This window comes from Lissotriton vulgaris, chromosome 2_1, assembly GCF_964263255.1.
Source record: "Lissotriton vulgaris chromosome 2_1, aLisVul1.2, whole genome shotgun sequence".
NCBI classification, from domain to species: Eukaryota; Metazoa; Chordata; class Amphibia; order Caudata; family Salamandridae; genus Lissotriton; species Lissotriton vulgaris.
This window is the reverse complement of record NC_141687.1, coordinates 1,515,309,244-1,515,322,976: the sequence shown is the minus strand read 5'-3', so window position 1 is coordinate 1,515,322,976 and position 13,733 is coordinate 1,515,309,244.

Sequence of the window (13,733 nt, the reverse complement as noted above, 5' to 3'; positions counted from 1 at the left end):
CAAATCAGTCTTGACCCTGTGCCTCATGAGAACAGTCCAGACCGAACTGCCAAGCCTGGTCCGCCCTGGACTGGAAACAAGCATCCTGGGACCGGTTTCTGGGTATTACCCTTCATCAGCCAGGCTAGCTTGAATTCAGTGGCACTGTGAGCAAGGGACCCACATCTGGGCATACCCATCCCACTTAGGGTGAAAAGTGCTATGCAAACAAATGATGGATGGAATGCTGAATAAATCATACATTCACCCCCCCCGTCAAGTGATCCGGGTTAAATCCATTTTTCTTTTGCTCACCATGACACCCCAGTTTAGACCTAGCCATATGCAAATCAGTCTTGACCCTCATGGGAACAGTCCAGACCGAACTGCCAAGCTAGGTCCTCCCTGGACCGGAAACAAGCATCTTGGGACAAGATTCTGGGTATTACCCTTCATCAGCCAGGCTAGCTTGAATCCAGTTGCACAGTGAGCAAGGGACCCACAGCTGGGCATACCCATCCCTCTTAGGGTGAAAGTGTTATGCAAACAAATGATGAATGGAATGCTGAATAAATCATACATTCACCCCAAGTCAAGAGATCTGGGTTAAATCCATTTTTCTTTTGCTCACTATGTCACCCCAGTTTAGACCTAGCTATATGCAAATCAGTCTTGACCCTGTGCCTCATGGGAACAGTCCAGACCGAACTGCCAAATCAGGTTCTCCCTGGACCAGAAAAAAGCATCCTGGGACTGGTTTCTGGGTATTACCCTTCAACAGCCAGGCTAGTTGAATCCAGTGGCACAGTGAGCAAGGTACCCACATCTGGGCATACCCATCCCACGCAGGGGCGGATCAAGTTCACAAAAATGTTCTTCAGGCCAGGGTGTTTGTATAACAGGAGTCTTTTAAAAGTATAATTTTTCTCAATGTAATCCTAAATGACAGCACCTCGCAATCTGGGCTGCTTCCAATAGTGGACCCCTTGACTAACAAGTTATCTTTACAGATAATGACTAGACCCCCACCCCGTTTGTTCATTCAATCTCCTCTAATGATCATGAAGCCAGCAGGAATGGCTAAGACCAAACCCTGTTCGGATGTACTCTCTGCCCAGGTTTCGGTAACAAACCCCATATCAATCTTGTGCGTGACCACCATTTCAGCAAAATTTAATTTGTGTTTTATAAGTGACCTTACGTTAATGAGCATTTCAAGAAAGGTCTTAGATGTTAATGTTTGTAGAGGTCTCTCCTGGTTAGAAATAGAGCAGGCTTCAGTTTTTGTGAACCTCAGATTTAGCAAACAGTGCTTGCATTGTTTAGGCTCACTTTTTAAGTCCTGCAGGAGACATTTATGGGGTGTGATTGTCCTGTTTGGGCTAATTATTATGTCCCTGATGTGTTTGATAATCGGCCCCCCACTTGAGGAAACACGGACAGGGGTTAGGGCACTTGGCCCGGTCCAGGCGTGGACAGGCCCAGACGGGCTTGCTTTTGGCACACCCGCAGTGCGCATGCTGTGCCCGTCTCCTCTGGCCTCCTAATTAGGTAGAGGGATGCGGCAGGAAACTGGACTGCAACCGCTGTGAAAGGGCATTTAGTTAGGCAAATAAGATAAAGTATCAGCTTCAGATAGCCAAATAAAGAACTCTTACAAGAGAATGTGAATGGCTAGACATTAAGCCTTTGCACTCAAGCAGTGGAGATCAGCAATGGTGAGAAGGGTCTTCTCAGTTTCAAGTCAGCAAGCATCTCTTCTCTAGTCTAAGGACTACACACTATTATTATTCCCCAAAACAAATGTTACAACATTTCAGCTTGTTCTCACTCTCGGGAACCAGTCATATTGCTTCAGACTCTGGTAGCAGGTAAACATAATGGTCCAAAAATGGCTATATCCGTTAATTGTTAACCTGGACAAAATGCCAGGTACAGTCAGCTTTCCCATCCTCGCACACTCTTCTTCTTCCAATGAGAACCTCACTACCATCGTCTAATACATAACGATAAACTATTCACTAGCTCAAAAGGCATGTGGGAAAAACACAGCATCTACAGTAAAAAAAACTCATAACATGCACAACAAATGGAAATAAATGTGCAGGGCTCTTTAGCGTTAAACGTGTAAAAAATGACAATCAAAATGGCTGTAGAAATGCGGTTAACTTAAGTTACATAGCATGTAAACTTGGGTGCTCCTTATAACAGCTAGGTGAGGTCACCTACTACAATTTATATGCACCATTAACCACATGCCCTTATTTGTTATCCATGCTCCTTCACCCCAACACCATTTATTATTAAAACTCAATATCCCAAACTATTAACCCTATAAATATAAACCTTAATCCTTAAACTTATTCCACAAAGCCATCACTCTATACTCTTAGCCCTTCCCTTTATACTCAAACCTCTGGCCTCATACTCTTAAGCCATGTACACCAAAACCCTTAATTATTTAGCCCTTAATTCCCATACTCCAACCCTTAATCCTATACCACAACACCTTAACTCTTTCTTTATCCTTAATCTCGTACCCTATTTCTCTATTGCTAAACCACAACACTTACATCCCAAACCCTTACCCATCTGAAACACTGAAGCCAATATCCTAAACCTCTAATCCCATCCCTTCACTCCTATACACTTAACTGTTATCCCGACCCCCTCACATTTACCCCTGTATATTTTACCTTATACACTGAATTACTAACCCCTTAAACGCAACAATTTATAACTCAAACCTTTAACACCTAAATCTGTAACCTTGACATCTAGCCACTAACCCCATACTCTTACCTCCTCTGCACTGGAACCCTAACCCCTAATCCTTTTTCACACCTTCGCTTCAAAGTAGTTTCGAATCGTTTATTGGTCGAGCTGATCATTGAGAAGTGTTATTCTTTAGAAGTATTGCCAGAGATCATGTCGACACAGCTGCAGTACTTTCGTATTTGCCTATCTTTCTGTCTGAGGTTGCTCAATGGGCTAAGGACCCTAGCTAGTGCTGAAATGCACATATATCCTGCAAGCCACACCTTCAAACCGCTTATCACCCTTCTCCGTTTCATAAAAAGAGAAACATTTAATTGAGTAACAAGAACACCTATTAACCAAGGCCAAGAGATATTTCACATGATGGTGTGAATTAATAAACGTTAATTTTATTATCAGGATGTGCTATAACATTGAAATATCCTTAGATGTTGTGTTGTAGCCATGAAAATAAGTGCTTAACTTTTAAATTGTACTTTTAATTTCCCTTACTGCTAGCAAATGTCAGCAACCCACAGTGACGACATAACCTTCTCCCTCTGCCCGGATCAATTCTTTAGTTTAATTATCATTAATTATAATGCTAGCATTCTACTGACTCATTAGTAATGCATCCATGATCCTTCCACTTAACTCAATTCCAAAGCAGGAATGAATGCAAATTCTTTCAGGGCAAGCCTGCATGAATCTGAAACACTTGCGAATTGTGTGCAATGCGGAAAAGAGTTCTTAGAGTTAATGTGTGTTTCTGCGGAGTTAAATTACATATAAAACCATATCAGGAGCTTAACAAGAAATTACAATAATCAGTAAGGATAACCACCTAATACTAACTTTATTATCGGTCGATGATTCATTTTTTTTCGCAGATATCTGCAAGTTTAACTTCTGTTGGAATATAAGGGGCATATTATCAAGGGGGTTTATCTCTGCTTTTTTGGCTTTAAAAGCCAAGAAAGCGGAGATAAAATTATCTCCCTATTACCTAGCTGTCGCTAACACCAGTTAGCGACAGCTAGTAGGAGATAGCGACCATCTTGGGCCCCATTTTGCATGTCAGTGATATTTATCACTAATGACATGCAAAGTGGGCGTGCCAAGATGTTAGCGACTGAAAACAGTCGCTAACATCGCTATCTCCTATTACCAACTTTTGGAGATATTCGCGCTAAGCGCGAATATCTCCAAAAGCTAACACCTGCCCAGAGCAGTTCTTAGCCATGTTATCCAATGGGAGGTGGATAACATGGCTAAGAGCATTTGCTTGGTAATGCATGAATATCGCTGACTTTTTAGCGATATTCATTCATTTGCGGCGATTTTTATCGCATTTGCGATAAACCTTGGGAATACCAAGGTTTATTTGCTGTACAAATCGCCGCAGCCTAGCGGTAAATTTTTGTCTCTAACCAAGCAATAGCAATAATTATCGCTATTGCTTGGTAATATGCCCCTATGTTTCCTGGTTTTGAAGAGAAACATCTTGTGTGACTAATTATCACTAGGTTTTTGGAGGAAACGCTTCTTGCGTGTGGGAGACTACTGGAATTCAGCATTTAGTTGGGTGGTTCAGTTGACTGGAGCACCATTGGGATAAAACAGGAAATTCCAGGAGCCTGGTTCAAGATAATCAGGATTTTTTAAATGTAAGGGCAGGGGGAATAGCTCTCATCATTTTGACATATTGGCTTTCCCAGTGATCTTTATTCGATGCAGTACAGCATCTCCCCAGAAAATAAACCAAAAAGGACCGATGAGGTGACAAAACAAATGTGCTTGACCAAGTCATGCTGCTTCATTCCATATGCATGGGCACGAATGATGACCTAGCATATGCATGCATGATGGTGTATACAACACCCCTACACAACCCTATGGAATGACACAGGTGCCATGCTGTTTAATTATATAGTGTTCCAAGATGTGGGTACCACTTGGGGAGCACTAGGTGAGTTTGAGTCCAAGGCATACTTGCCAACCTAAACAAAAATCTTACTGTGTGAGGAGGGGGTGGGGCTTCGTGCAGAAAAGTACCTAAGAGGCACTTCTGAAACCCACCCGGCCCCATTCTCCTTCCTCCCTCCCCCACCCCTAAGAGCTTGCTGAAGTTGGTTCCAATGACCTGGAGTGTTTTCACATCCCTTAATTGACTTCGGCAGTTCAATGGTTTTCAGTTTGTTTTCCCTGCCACCTTGTGATATCAGCTCCTCACCGGGAGACCGTGTGATGGGAGCCAATATCACGTGTCACACGTTGGAACTGTGTGAGTTGGCAGGTATGCCAAGGGGTTGAAATATTTAAAAAAAAATAAAAAGCCAGGTTGAGAGAAGCAATATACTTGGCGGGGGAGGGAGCAGCATAGAGATTACAGGGTGGGGGAAGCAACACATGAGGACAAGGGCAAGTGGGGAAGCAATGGACGAGCGAGAGGTGGGAAAGGAGGGAGCAACATAGAGTGGGAGGAGCACACGAGGAAGAGAGCAAGAACCCACATGCACTCTCATCGAGATCTACTTTGAAAAGAAAGCAGTTGTTCACTGAAGGTGAGCAGTGAAGGAATCAAGTCATTTTACCCAAAGGATGGTAAATAAGCTTTTCTTGAGGGAGGGACAGATACAACAACAAGAAGCAAACAAATGAGAGTGACAATAGACTTTGGTGTGGTCCACTAGAGGCTTTTCAACAATAGACGGCTAACACCGGCTTGTGGGTGAGGCCAAACAAAAAGAAGGAATGTTGTAGAATGTGCCCTCGATGAGTTGGTGTTAGACTTGGCCCTTTTTGGCAGGTTCACCCCTAAACATTTTGCCTCGTCTGTAACCTGGTGTTGGTGGTTTTAGGCCTCTGGGCACTTTAGCACAGTGGTCCAGTGTAAAGTGTGTGCGATCTCTGTGTACATGTGGTGAGATTGGCCTGCCCTCCCATAGGAATGCATTGGGGATTCCCTGATCAGTGTGTTCCAGTGGTACATCATGGTATGGGAGGAGCAGAGAGTTCAAGTTTAGTATGCATGAAATTGTGAGAATAAATGCTACGCAATGGTGTGAGCAGATTTATTGTGACTATGGGAGAAATGTCACTTTTAGAAGTTGGTATTTCTATGTGCTCTGTGTCTGCCTGCCTGATGTGAATTGCATGCCTGGCTTGTGAGTGACAGGGGCTGGGAGGTGTGTGTGGTTCCAGGAGGGGCAGGGTGAGTGAGCGCTAGGCTGAATGGGACATCTACATTTTGAGTAGTGGGAGGAGAAGTCCCTGGGCCCTGAATAGAATGGTGCCTGCCCTAGTGAATGCTGGCTCCGTCCCCTGTGGCGTGTCTGATGATGAGCCCCCACCTGACAAAGGGGAAGAGGAGCTTGCAAAACAAAGTGCTCCAATTCCCCCTGAACCAGTTGCATCTGGTTCCCCCATGCCCTGCACCTCAGACAAAAGATTTGGTAGTATAAGTATAGGGGCCGTGACCGCATGAAATTGTTCATTTCTGGTCTTGTGCTGTTCCTGGACTTGTGAGGGGCTTGCTGCTGTTGGGGCCCAGGAGGAACCATAAAGAACAAGAAGAGTTGGAAGGTCTGGGAAGCAAAGTGCCAAGTCTACAAGGCCCTAATTGAAAGCTACGTATTTGAATTGCACTGAACCAGACCAAAGTGGTCGCTAGACACTAGGTGTACAATAGATATCCTATCAGCCCACCCACTTGGCGGAGCCTCGTCATGTAGGACGTCTAGAACCAACTTGGTGTGTCAAAGCCTAGAGGAATTGGCTAGACAGCACACAATTATGGCTCATACGATAGAAGTGTCCAGGAGGAACCACCATGGGGGCTTACCTCCCTGCTAGAGAGGCTGTATCATAGTACTCCAGTTTTTCTAGGTGATAGTTAAAATCTCCCAAAATTGAAAAATCATCAGTTTCAATGCTAGATTCAATGAAGGGTGCTACGCAAACAAATGATGGACGGAATGATGAATAAATCATCCATTCACCCCCTGTAAATTTTTGTCTCTAACCAAGCAATAGCAATAATTATCGCTATTGCTTGGTAATATGCCCCTATGTTTCCTGGTTTTGAAGAGAAACATCTTGTGTGACTAATTATCACTAGGTTTTTGGAGGAAACGCTTCTTGCGTGTGGGAGACTACTGGAATTCAGCATTTAGTTGGGTGGTTCAGTTGACTGGAGCACCATTGGGATAAAACAGGAAATTCCAGGAGCCTGGTTCAAGATAATCAGGATTTTTTAAATGTAAGGGCAGGGGGAATAGCTCTCATCATTTTGACATATTGGCTTTCCCAGTGATCTTTATTCGATGCAGTACAGCATCTCCCCAGAAAATAAACCAAAAAGGACCGATGAGGTGACAAAACAAATGTGCTTGACCAAGTCATGCTGCTTCATTCCATATGCATGGGCACGAATGATGACCTAGCATATGCATGCATGATGGTGTATACAACACCCCTACACAACCCTATGGAATGACACAGGTGCCATGCTGTTTAATTATATAGTGTTCCAAGATGTGGGTACCACTTGGGGAGCACTAGGTGAGTTTGAGTCCAAGGCATACTTGCCAACCTAAACAAAAATCTTACTGTGTGAGGAGGGGGTGGGGCTTCGTGCAGAAAAGTACCTAAGAGGCACTTCTGAAACCCACCCGGCCCCATTCTCCTTCCTCCCTCCCCCACCCCTAAGAGCTTGCTGAAGTTGGTTCCAATGACCTGGAGTGTTTTCACATCCCTTAATTGACTTCGGCAGTTCAATGGTTTTCAGTTTGTTTTCCCTGCCACCTTGTGATATCAGCTCCTCACCGGGAGACCGTGTGATGGGAGCCAATATCACGTGTCACACGTTGGAACTGTGTGAGTTGGCAGGTATGCCAAGGGGTTGAAATATTTAAAAAAAAATAAAAAGCCAGGTTGAGAGAAGCAATATACTTGGCGGGGGAGGGAGCAGCATAGAGATTACAGGGTGGGGGAAGCAACACATGAGGACAAGGGCAAGTGGGGAAGCAATGGACGAGCGAGAGGTGGGAAAGGAGGGAGCAACATAGAGTGGGAGGAGCACACGAGGAAGAGCGCAAGAACCCACATGCACTCTCATCGAGATCTACTTTGAAAAGAAAGCAGTTGTTCACTGAAGGTGAGCAGTGAAGGAATCAAGTCATTTTACCCAAAGGATGGTAAATAAGCTTTTCTTGAGGGAGGGACAGATACAAAAACATGAAGCAAACAAATGAGAGTGACAATAGACTTTGGTGTGGTCCACTAGAGGCTTTTCAACAATGGACGGCTAACACCGGCTTGTGGGTGAGGCCAAACAAAAAGAAGGAATGTTGTAGAATGTGCCCTCGATGAGTTGATGTTAGACTTGGCCCTTTTTGGCAGGTTCACCCCTAAACATTTTGCCTCGTCTGTAACCTGGTGTTGGTGGTTTTAGGCCTCTGGGCACTTTAGCACAGTGGTCCAGTGTAAAGTGTGTGCGATCTCTGTGTACATGTGGTGAGATTGGCCTGCCCTCCCATAGGAATGCATTGGGGATTCCCTGATCAGTGTGTTCCAGTGGTACATCATGGTATGGGAGGAGCAGAGAGTTCAAGTTTAGTATGCATGAAATTGTGAGAATAAATGCTACGCAATGGTGTGAGCAGATTTATTGTGACTATGGGAGAAATGTCACTTTTAGAAGTTGGTATTTCTATGTGCTCTGTGTCTGCCTGCCTGATGTGAATTGCATGCCTGGCTTGTGAGTGACAGGGGCTGGGAGGTGTGTGTGGTTCCAGGAGGGGCAGGGTGAGTGAGCGCTAGGCTGAATGGGACATCTACATTTTGAGTAGTGGGAGGAGAAGTCCCTGGGCCCTGAATAGAATGGTGCCTGCCCTAGTGAATGCTGGCTCCGTCCCCTGTGGCGTGTCTGATGACGAGCCCCCACCTGACAAAGGGGAAGAGGAGCTTGCAAAACAAAGTGCTCCAATTCCCCCTGAACCAGTTGCATCTGGTTCCCCCATGCCCTGCACCTCAGACAAAAGATTTGGTAGTATAAGTATAGGGGCCGTGACCGCATGAAATTGTTCATTTCTGGTCTTGTGCTGTTCCTGGACTTGTGAGGGGCTTGCTGCTGTTGGGGCCCAGGAGGAACCATAAAGAACAAGAAGAGTTGGAAGGTCTGGGAAGCAAAGTGCCAAGTCTACAAGGCCCTAATTGAAAGCTACGTATTTGAATTGCACTGAACCAGACCAAAGTGGTCGCTAGACACTAGGTGTACAATAGATATCCTATCAGCCCACCCACTTGGCGGAGCCTCGTCATGTAGGACGTCTAGAACCAACTTGGTGTGTCAAAGCCTAGAGGAATTGGCTAGACAGCACACAATTATGGCTCATACGATAGAAGTGTCCAGGAGGAACCACCATGGGGGCTTACCTCCCTGCTGGAGGTCCCTGTGTGCTGGCCTCCCGGGGCCCAGCTATGCCCCCTGGACGTGGAGGAACTTCTGCAAGGGCTCATGCTTCTCAACAACAGGACTCTTTGTGCATCTAGCACCTGGGAGTGCTTTCATTTCAATGTGCCCTAAGGAGACAGAAAAAGAGCGTGGGCTGTGCAGCACTGAGCTGCAGCCCCTTTGAGAGGGAATCCCCATCGTAGGGATTCCCCCGTGATGCAGAAGAGCGGGTGCCCACTCTGCATTGGTGTGTGTCACAAGGGGGAGCCCATCCCGCATTTTTTCTATATTTCTTGCTGGTGCCGAACCCGTCTATTTTGAGCTTGTTTCAGGGTGCCCACCCCGATGGTGTTGTGTTTTGTTTTTTGGCGGGTTCCCTTCCCACATCCTAATGTGGGAGGATCACTGCTGCGATCCGGGAAAAGCAGGACGGCAGGCCCCGAAGACAGGCAAATTGACTGACTGGAGGCAGGGCCGGACGCGTATAGCCAGAAGCCAGGGGAGGCTTGGCTGCGTGCAGAAAGGAGGACAGGAGCCTACCCCGCCTCCACGAGCTCTGTGGCGAAGTCCCGGGTCCCAGAAGGGGGCCAGGGTGAAGAGAGCAGAAGCCAGGCGGGAGCCCCACCGTCTGCAGCACTGCCAGGAAGGAGGAGAACTGCTGACACAGCCTAGCGGGGCTTCATGGTGCAGGGAGAGCCCCGCGTGTTGCTGCACGACGAGGAGACAAAGTTTGCAGGCAGAAGCCCGGTGAGTGGGTGCTGTTCTTGTTTGTGTAGGTGCCACGGGGCACCCGGGCTGTAGTTGGATTTCCTGAATGACCCCCGCCTGATAGGGGGTCGCTCCAACATTGGGGGCCATTTCCTCAATAGAGCCCCAGAGCGGGGCCTCCACAGCCCGTGCTTGTCTTGTTGACCCACAGTTGCACCGCCATAATGGGCGGCTGCAACGTTGGCTGCATTTATGTAGTAAGATGTCCCTGAGTGGGACAGGAGGGCACAGTGAGTGCCAGTGATGATCCCAGCTACACGGCAAGTAGCGTCAGTTGCACCGTTTAGGTTTGCGCAATGGCGCACTTTGTGATGTTCCTGCATTGGCAGCCACAAGCCCTGACTTTGCTGGACATAGGGCATTTGAGCCCTGCAAGAAGACCAGTTGGCCTGGGGTCATAGGTAGGATGGCAAAAAGTTGCAAGGCCCTCAGGTGATGTATGCACCTGGTAGTGGTGTTACTGCTGTGCACTACTGAGTTCCTGCCTGATATGTATTATGTTCAAAATGTGATTTATGCACCCTAGTTTATGCCTCTAATGATGTTTATGCTCATGAGGTTATTGCATAATGTGTTTATACTGGTGATGCCTAATGTGATTTATTGCCTAATGTCATGTTATGATGTTTGGGGGAGTACCTATTTGCATAAGGTGTTTATGCTTATGAGGTTATTGCATAAGGTGTTTATGCTGGTGAGACCCATTGCGTAGTGTGTTTATGCTGATGAGATTTGGGCCTAATGTGGATTTATGCTAATATGATAATGCTTAGGTCATTATGGTACCAGTAGTTACTGGTTGTATTCTACGTTTATTCTATGTCTTATAGTTGCATTTACTTACTTGTTCTGATGGTTCTCACTGTGGCCCGATTGGCCCGGCCCTGTATATAATCCCCAGTGAATATTGCCTGTGCCAGTTGGCACAGTGTAAATGTGTGATTAGGTTTCTAATGTGTTTATGATAATACTAGCGGCCCGTCCCGACGTTGTCCGGGTAAAAAAAGGCTAGGCAGCAATGGTTTTAGTATCATTGTACATTCGTCCCACATGATAAGAGAAACATTTTGAAGCAGTGTCCCCAAAGGTCCGTTTTTCCGAATAGAGCATATTGAATCCCTTTCAAGGGAAACTGTTAGAGGCAGTTCAAAGGTAGAATGTGCTCTTTTCCCAGCTGTTAGCAAAGTGGCAGCTATTCCAGATGAAGCAACAGCTAGAGCCAAATTCCCAGAAGATCGAACTTTGGCAAGTATGAGGTTGATTAGGTAAATCTTTCCTGTGCCACTGGGGGCGTCTATGAACAATAGTTTGCCTTGCTTCTTTTCAACACTATCAACTATGGTGTTGTAGGCGAGTTGTTGATCGGGAACTAAGTTAGGCAAGTGTTGAGCAAGGTAGTTATTTAGCTCTGGAATATTGTGTGCGGTAGCGATATTGTGGTATCCAGTTAGGTTAGTTTGGACCGCTGGCGGCAGGCTGAAATCTTGTAAGGACTTCTCGCTTAATAGATACAGTGAGTCTTCAATTTCTATAAGCCCTTGGTTTACGATTTCATTGTTGATAGCAGCCCGTGCCGACGTTGTCCGGGTATGAATTGTTGCCGGCCAGTAGTATATTGTTTTGTAGGATTTCGTTTTGATAGCATTTCTTATCTGTGACAGGCCTGTGAAACGCTCCGATTCACAGTGCACTGCTGATGCACTTATGAGTGCGCGTTCAGTAGTGTGTGAACTCGAGTTTCCCTACTTTATATTTCTTTGCAATATTATATAGCGCAAACTCGACAACATGGCATGAGCACAATTTACATTACAGAAGAACACATTCATTTGTGGTAGGCACGGGGAGACAAAGCGATTTGCCTGGAATCACAGGATGTTGAGCTGATGCCGAGATTCGAACGTAGCTCCCCAGCTCTAAAGTTCGCAATTCTAGAACTTGTGGCGGGAGGTGTGTCTAAAAGTGTATGTTGGTGCTGGCCATCAATGAGAGAGACCTGTGCATTTTTCAAATGGGTGGTTAAAAAATATGAGTATGTTGCTGGAGATGTGGGCCGCCGTGCCACCAATGTACTTACCGGGGGAGGGTAAACACCGATTATTCCGCAACTTTCTTTCCGCATACCATCACTCCGCATACTTTCATTACGAAAGTACCATGACTCCGCAATGCCATTATAACGCATGGCATTACATTTTATATGCTTTAACTACGCATACATTTACAACAAAATTCGTTGTAAATGCATGAATGGTAAAAGCATGTTTTTTTAATGTTTGGATAAGGTAAGTATGGGTATAGGGGTATATGTTTTGGGGTACTGAGGTATATGTTTTGGGGTGTTTGGGTATTTTAGTGGTTCAGATATAGTTTTGGGTTATGGGGTACAGGGGTAGTTTTAGGGTTTAGGGATAGGTATGGGTTTTGGGGTACAGGGGTATTTTAAGGGTTCAGATATAGTTTTGGGGTATAGGGGTATTTTTAGGGTTCAGGGGTAGGTTTGGGTTTTGGGGTACAGGGGTATTTTAAGGGTTCAGGGGTAGGTTTGGGTTTTGGGGTACAGGGGTATTTTAAGGGTTCAGGGCTAGGTTTGGGTTTTGGGGTACAGGGGTATTTTTAGGGTTCAGGGCTAGGTTTGGGGTACAGAGGTATTTTAGGGTTCAGGGGTAGGTTTGGGTTTTGGGGTACAGGGGTATTTTTAGGGTTCAGGGCTAGGTTTGGGTTTTGGGGTACAGGGGTATTTTTAGGGTTCAGGGCTAGGTTTGGGTTTTGGGGTACAGGGGTATTTTAAGGGTTCAGGGCTAGGTTTGGGTTTTGGGGTACAGGGGTATTTTTAGGGTTCAGGGCTAAGTTTGGGTTACAGAGGTATTTTAGGGTTCAGGGGTAGGTTTTGGTTTTGGGGTACAGGGGTATTTATATGGTTCAGGGCTAGGTTTGGGTTTTGGGGTACAGGGGTATTTTAAGGGTTCAGGGCTAGGTTTGGGTTTTGGGGTACAGGGGTATTTCAGGGTTATGGGGTATTTTAGGGTTCAGGGGTAGGTTTGGGTTTTGGGGTACAGTGGTATTTTTAGGGTTCAGGGCTAGGTTTAGGTTTTGGGGTACAGGGGTATTTTTAGGGTTCAGGGGTCGGTTTGGGTTTTGAGGTACAGGGGTATTTATAGGGTTCAGGGCTGATTTTGGGGTATAGGGGTATTTTTAGGGTTTAGGGCTAGGTTTGGGTTTTGGGGTACAGGGGTATTTTTAGGGTTCAGGGGTAGGTTTGGGTTTTGAAGTACAGGGGTATTTTTAGGGTTCGGGCTAGGTTTGAGTTTTGGGGTACAAAGGTATTTTAGGGTTCGGGGCTAGGTTTGAGTTTTGGGGTACAGAGGTATTTTAGGGTTCAGGGGTAGGATTGGGTTTTGGGGTACAGGGGCATTTTTGGGGTTCAGGGCTAGGTTTGGGTTTTGGGGTACATGGGTATTTTTAGGGTTCAGGGCTAGGTTTGGGTTTTGGGGTACAGGGGTATTTTGAGGGTTATGGGGTAGGTTTGGGTTTTGGGGTACAGGGGTATTTTTAGGGTTCAGGGCTAGGTTTGAGTTTTGGGGTACAGAGGTATTTTAGGGTTAAGGGCTAGGTTTGAGTTTTGGGGTACAGAGGTATTTTAGGGTTCAGGGGTAGGTTTGGGTTTGGGGTACAGGGGCATTTTTAGGGTTCAGGGCTAGGTTTGGGTTTTGGGGTACAGGCGTATTTTTAGGGTTCAGGGCTAGGTTTGGGTTTTGGGGTACAGGGGTAT